The following is a 7,867-nucleotide window of genomic DNA, read 5'->3' as shown; positions in this document are numbered from 1 at the left end:
GTTGTATGGCATAAGTCAGTATACCCTACATGATTCGCACTGCCTGGCACACAGGCATGTGAGGCCATTTCGAAGAGCACACAGGATGGTCACACAGGCATGTGGTTGGCTGTGTGACCCAAGTCAGAGAGTTACACGAGGTTGGACATGGGCTAGGAAACGGCGATGTGATCCCATTTTGATTGTCGACATGGCCTATGACATGGGTGCGTCTTTGGCCGTGTGAGAGACACGGCCAGGCCACACAGGGTGTGTCCCCTATATTTTGAAAGAACTTTTAAGTTTTTTTAAAAGTTTCCTGAGTTATCGATTTAGTCCCGCAGCACTTCTAAAGCATGTTTTGGGCCTTGTAGGCTCGTATTAGGGACTTGATGAATGATTATGAATAACTTGTATTTGAATTTGATAATTGTATGAGAAATGTATGTTCAATTGTATAATAAGTCCGATAATGCTCCGTAACGCTATTCCAGTGACGAATATGGCTAAGGGTGTTACACACTATAAGGATTATTCTAGGCTCTTCGGATGGTAAACAAAAATTTGTCCCTTTTCTTTCAGTTTGATTCTCGAATCCCTACTCTTGAATAAAGTTATACGGCTGTAGTTGTTGCAAGTATCTATCCATGTCGCTTTCTTGGAACTCAACAATTGGGCTTGAAGCGCTTACATTGAAACTGGCCATCTGATAATCTATTCGTGCTGAAACTCCCTGCACAAACTATTATGCCTGCACTTTGATTTTTTTTCTCCTTTCTTTGTTGGTGATAAAAGAGAAGATCAATGTGACCTATTTATAGATTAGAAGGAAAGAATAAAGTATTTAAGAGTTATAGTTTATTTCTACTAAGTAAGAAGTTAAAGAATTAGAATCCTAATAGAATTAAACTTGAAAAATGTCAGCAATTATTGTTAATTCAGAAAACAAATTATGCAGTGATGTCGTGACATCAAGAGCAGGTTTTATGATCTGAATATTTTCTGTTGCCACGACATTCGGAAGGGGTGTCGTGACATGCAAGCTTGACTCCTCTATATTTTGTAAAATTAACACTTTTTTCTTCTTCATCATAATCACTCTTTATGGTTGTTGATTTTCCCTTAGTTCCTTGTAAATCCCATAGTACGTTACAATGCAAGATTTGTTCATCGACAACTGTGTTGATTGTTCCTCCAAAATAATGTTTTACTCTTTGGCCATTTACCAGAAACAGTTGTCCCCTTTTTCCGATCAAATCTATTGTTCTATGAGGAGTTACTTGGTGTATGGTATATGGACCTGTCCACCTTGATTTTAGTTTTCCAGGGAACAATTTTTATCTTGAATTGAAAAATAGAACTTTCTTTCCAGGTAGAAATTCATGCTTTCTAATCTTTTCTTCGTGTCGAAGTTTGCTCCTCTCTTTATGCATTTTAGTATTTTCATAGGCCATAAAACAGAATTCTTCCAATTCCTGAAGTTGAAATAGTATTTCCTTCTTATCTAACTCTAGGTCTAGATTTAATTTTTTGATTGCCCAATAGGCCTTCTTTTCCAATTCAATTGGTAAGTGGCAGTTCTTACCGTAAACTAGCTTATACAGAGACATACCTAGAGGAGGCTTACACACTATTCTGTAAGCCCACAATGCATCGTCTAGCTTTGCTACCAAATCCTTTTGACTTGGATTTACTGTTTTCTCTGAGATCTATTTTATTTCAAGATTAGACACTTATGCTTGCCCATTAGCTTATGGGTGATAGGATTTTGTCATTCAATGTCTTATGTTGTATTTAACCAAAGCTACTTCAAATTGCTTGCTACAAAAATGTGATCCTTCATCGCTGACCAATGCTCGTGGTGTACCAAACCTTTGAATATGTTTTTTTTTCTAAGGGACCTTTCTACTAATTTTGCATCATTGGTAGGTAAAAGGACAACTTCAACCTATTTTGAAACATAATCAACAGCCAGGAGAATGTATTGATTCCCGAAAGAACTTGGAAAAGGTCCCATGAAATCAATCCCCCTAATATCAAATACTTCAACCTCAATTATCCCTGGCCTTTCATCCCTTTTTGATATATTCTCAATTCGTTGACATCTATCACACCCTTGTACGAATTCATGAGTGTCTCTATTCATAGTTGGCCAGTAAAATCCTAATTGTTGCACTTTCTGGGCTATCCTTTTTGCAATGAAACGCCCTCCACATGGAGATGTATGACACCCTTGTAAAATATTGTTTATCTTGTCCTCCGCAACACACCTCCAAACCAATTGATCCACACATTTTTAAAGCTCATATGGTTCTTTCCAAATGTAATTTTTTGATTCGTTGGTTACATTCTTTTTTTGTTGCCAAGATGCATATGCGAGGAAGACCCCTATTGCAATAAAATTGACATAATCTGCATACCACAGTGTTAGATGCTTACCAAACCTGATCTGACGGATGTCTATTCTAAATAATTGCTCATCTACGAAAGTCTCTTTAATTTCTTCAATGTTCTCTGCTTTCAAATTATTCTCGATCTTAGATAAATGATCTGCAATTTGGTTCTCAGTCCCCTTCCTATGCATTATCCACAAATCAAATTCCTGAAGCAGTAAAACCCATCTCATTAGCCTGGCTTTTGTCTATTTTTTCCTCATAATGTATTTTAATGTGGAATGGTCAATGTACACATATACTCTATTTGCTAGTAAGTATGGTCGAAAATTTTAACAAGCAAACACTGTTGCCAACATCCCTTTTATCAGTTGTGGTGTAATTACATTGTGCCGTATTCAATATTTTTCTTGTATAATGAATAACCCCAAATATATTATTTCGCTTTTTTTCCCAAACCTGCACCTACTGTACAATCACTATCATTACACATAATAATAAAAAGGTTCTAACCAGTTAGGGGTGATGATAATTGGAGTAGATATGAGTTTTTCTTTTATTACCCGAAACGCTTTAACACAGCTTTGGACAATATGAAAGGTGTCTCTTTCTGGAGGACTTGACTCAAAGGCTTAGAGATATGAACAAAGTCTTTTATAAACCTCTGGTAAAATCCTGCATGTCCTAAAAAATTTCGATCCCCTTTAATATTTGCAGGATTGGGAAGATTTTTTATAACATCAATTTTTGCTTTATCTTCTTCCATACCTTTTCCTGATATTTGATGCCCCAATACCAATCCTTCTTTTACCATGAAATGACATTTTTTTCCAATTAAGTACTAGATTAGTCTCTTCGCCTCTTTTTCGGATTTTCTCTAGATTTCCCAAAAATTCTTGAAAAGAACCTCCATAAACTGAGAAGTCGTACATGAATACATCTAATCCTTCTTCTAACCTATCAACAAAGATCCATTCATGCATCTCATAAAGGTTGTTGGAGCATTATATGGGCCAAAAGACATTCTTTTAAAAGCATAAGTACCAAAAGGACATGTGAAAGGGGTTTTCTCTTGATCGTCAGGGTGGATTGGGAAATGATGGTACCATGAGTAGCCATCCAGGAAATAATAGTAAGCTTTACCTGCTAAATGATCTAGCATTTGATCAATAAAGGGGAATGGGAAATGGTCATTTTTTGTTGCATCATTCAATTTTCAGTAGTCAATACATACTCTCCAACTGATGACTATTCTTGTTGGAATTAACTCATTCTTATAATTTTCAACAATAGTTAAACCTTCTTTATTTGGAACACACTAAGTAGAGCTAAGCCATTCACTATCAGAGATGGCGTAAACAATACTTGCATCAATCCATTTAAATAGTTCCTTTTTTACCACTTCTTTTATAGTTGAATTTTGTCTACGCTGAGCATTAACTATAGAACTTTTTCCCACTTCTAATTTGATTTTATGCTAAAACACAAGATTAGTTCCTTTAATATCAATAATCATCCATCCTATCACTTCCTTATGCATTTTCAAAACACTTATTAGAGCCTCTTTTTGGTTTGCTTCTAGGCCTACAACAATAATCACTAGTAGAGTATTTCGTTCTCCCAAAAAATTGTATTTTAAATGTGTGGGAAACAACTTCAATTCTAATTTAGGAGGTTTAATAACGGACGAGACTAATTTTATTGAATTTGGGTTGATTTGTTTTGGCTGCTCCTTACTCCACCTCCACCAATTAGGTTGGGATACCATGTGATCATTTTTCTTTCTCATCACTATCTCCATCTTCTTTTGTCTCACAATCATTTGATTCTTTTCTAATTGACTCCAATTGATTACATTCTTGCTATTTTCCATTTTTTTTCTATATTCCTGTAACAACCCATTTTTTAGTAGTATCAGAAACAATAGTTTCGGGGCCACAAATTTGATGAGTGAGTTTGTAAATATTATTTTTTAATATTTACGAGTCAAAAATAATATTTTAATAAATATTGATTTGATAATTTATGTTATTTGAATGAATAATTAGGTTTAAGTGGTAAATCATTAAAGTTAAGTGGTTTTATAAAATAAGGTATTGGGACCTTGTTTCTATGAACTGAGCCCGTAAATATTTTATTATATATTTACAGAGTGTTATTAGGGTTATCTTAAAATTTGGTTAAAAAATTTTAATGTTCAAATAGTTAATTAATTGAAAAGGATTAAATTGTAAAAGATGTTAAAACTTAATCACTATAGCTCTAATTTTATTAAATTATAATGAAACCATGAATTGAGGGTTTTATTTTGTAAATATACCTATGTTGATGCTGTCGGACGATTGGTGGGTTTTAATTAGGAAAATTTTGATGTTTTAAAGGTTCAACATATAATTTCATAAATAAAACAAAAATTAAAAGAAACTAAAATAGGTTATCATCTTCAAAAGGACTATCACCACCAAAACTAGTAAGAAAAAACTCCATTTTTGAGTAAAAGCATTCGACCAAGCTGATTTTTCATGCATGGTGAGTGATTTGATTCTGTTTTTAATGATTTTTATGTTTTTGAGCTCGTATTAGCTTAATCTAACTAGCCTGAAGGTCAATTTGTACAACTGTTAAAAGTATAGGGACTTGACATGAATGGTTTAAATGTGTTTATGGATTTAATTGATAGATTATTAAGCTTTGTTGTTAAATAGAAGTATTTTTTTGAGTTTTTTTAGTAATTTAAATGTTAAAGGATTAATTTGTTAAAAAGGTAAAATTTACGGGATTTAATGTGAAACTTTGATGATTATGGACTGTTATGTGACTAGGAGAAATTCCACTAACTTGGTGGATGGTTAAAAGTAGTTAAATTGCAAGTTTTGGGTTTAGGGACTAAATTGTATAAAGTTAAAATGTTGGGGGTAAATTTTAAATTGATAATGGAAGGGTTTAATTCCATAAAACTACTTGTTAGAATGCGGGAAATGTACTAATTGGGTTGAATTCTTATTTAGATAAAGAAACATTGTAATTGTATTTAAATCAAGTAAAGCTGAAGTTCTGAACTAGTTGTCGACTCTGTTTTAGTAATCGTTTCAGTCAAGGTAAGTTCGTATTATATGTAATATGTCATATTAAATTCCTTGATATTTCTTTTATGCTAATAATTGTGATTTTGTAATTATTAAATGTTGGTTGATGAAAATTAATCATGAAATTAAGTTATATTGGAGATAGTGTATTGGGCCTTGAGTCCAACAGGCTTTATGCTTGTGTATATTATCAGGATTTGTGCCTAATAGGCTTTGTGCCTAGCAGGCTTTGTGCTGATGTATATTATTAGGCTTTATGCTTAGCAGGCTTTGAGTCGGTGTATTATATTAGGCCTTTAGCCTAGCAGGCTTCCTGCCGATTTATTGTATTAGGTAACTTGTACTGAAAATTTTATTACAAGTATCCAATGTTATTTTATTAAGTTCAATAAGTAAGTAAAGCTTTAATAAGTAAATGGATACATCAAATGAACCATGATTTGGATTAATGATATGAATTATGAAGATATGTGAATTTGCAAGGAAAAGATGAAGCATGATATATGTAAGAGCAATGAATTATGAAATTGAAATGCTTGATATGTTATATGCCTTGTTTGGTTGGATATATATATGCATTGCTTCACCTACTAACCTTATAAGGTGTTATGTATAGGAAAAGGAAATTTGGCCTATGACTAAATGGAATTATTCATGGTTGTTTAATTTAATGCATTTGGTAAGTTTAAGTTCTTTATACCAGCTTACAAAGCATTAGTTGCTTACATAGTTAATTTTCTTTGTTTCTGTAGGTCATCAGAAAGCTCAAACGGTTGGAATCAATGTTGGAGCACAATCACACTATCCATCGATCCATTTTGATAGATTTTGGTTATTTTTGGAAAATGGTTATAAATGGCATGTAATAGGGTTGATGGCATGTAATAGGGTTGATGATTGGTTTGTTTTCAAATGGTGCCAAGTTCATTTATGTTTATGCCTTTTGATTGAGGCTTGTAAATGATTTGTGAGATGATAGTAAATATGCATGCCCTCATGTGAGTAGGAAGAAAATGGTTTTGTGATATGTTGTAACACCCCTAACATGTAACCGTCGTTGGAATAGGTTAGGAGGCATTACTTAACCCATAACACAACTTAGAATATTCATATATCAAATATCAAATCATTACAGTAAATGTCATTCATTCACATTCATTAAGAACATAAAATCGAGCATACGATACTTAAACGTGCATTCAGAATAAATTGATAACATATAAAAGTTTCAGAACTTATAAAAATTTTCAAATTTTCAAAAGGTCAATCACCAGTGTGAACAGGCCATGTGCCTCACATGGCCTGAGACACACCCGTGTGTTTAACCCGTGCCAAAACATGGCATAGCTACTGACTTGCTCACATGGCTACAAGACATGCCCGTGTGCATTGGCCGTGGTCGAGCCTGACTTGGGCCACACGGCTAGCCACACGCCCGTGAGCTTTGGCCGTGTGACAGCCCTAATGTGGCCCTAGTCGGGAAGTGGTTTCGGGGCCACAAAACCGAGTCATAAAAATAATTAACTGTCATAGTTGATGCTCATTATATGTATATATGCATGTGTGAATATTTCATGTTTGAATTTTGTTAATTGTAAGTGAATTTTATCAAATAGGACTTATGTGAGAAAATTTAGAAATGTGCTAGGAAAATGTAAAAAGGCCTAATAATGCATGTTGTGAAATGGTGGGTTTGCATGTCAAATTGCCCAATATTTGAGCTAGTGGCCGGCCATGCTATGGGGCATAGCATATTTTAAGCATGGTGTGCTAATGTGGTATGTAGGAAACAATAAAATAAAAAGCTAGTAATAAAGAAATGGAAAAAGGAGAATGATGAAAACAAAGAAAAAAAATGTCCATCCTTTTTCATTCTTCTTGACCGAAATTCAAAAGGAAAGAAAGGAGGAAATGTTGAAGAGATTCGGCCATGCTTGTAGCTAGGTTAAGGTAAGTTTGATGTTGTTCCATGAGATTCATGCATATTTTTTATGTTAGTTTGAGTTCTACCTAGCCCATGGTTTAAATCTTGCTATGTGATGAAGATGATACTCGGCCATGGGTGTTGTTTTCTTGGTTGGTGTTTGTTTCATGCTAAATCTAGATGAACAATGGGGGTTGTCATTTAGGTTAAGATCAAAGAAATTAATCTTGTTAAAACTTTGAACTAATAATGCCCATATGTGTGATAGCCGAACATAGACTTTGTTTAAAGTCTTGGTCAAAGGCCGGTTAAGTGTTTTGGAAATGATTAAGGTAGGTGTTTGATCTTTTTGGTTCGGCATAGTACATAAAATGTTGCTAGATGGAGAAAAATTCGGCCAGCAAGATGTGTGCTAAGGCCGAATATAATTTTGTATATTAATGAGTAATGCATGTGTTGAATTATGGAATGGAGAGGATGCTTTA

Source organism: Gossypium hirsutum, chromosome A02 (assembly GCF_007990345.1).
Source record: "Gossypium hirsutum isolate 1008001.06 chromosome A02, Gossypium_hirsutum_v2.1, whole genome shotgun sequence".
NCBI classification, from domain to species: Eukaryota; Viridiplantae; Streptophyta; class Magnoliopsida; order Malvales; family Malvaceae; genus Gossypium; species Gossypium hirsutum.
The sequence above is the reverse complement of the archived record's forward strand: the minus strand, read 5'-3'. Positions refer to the sequence as shown.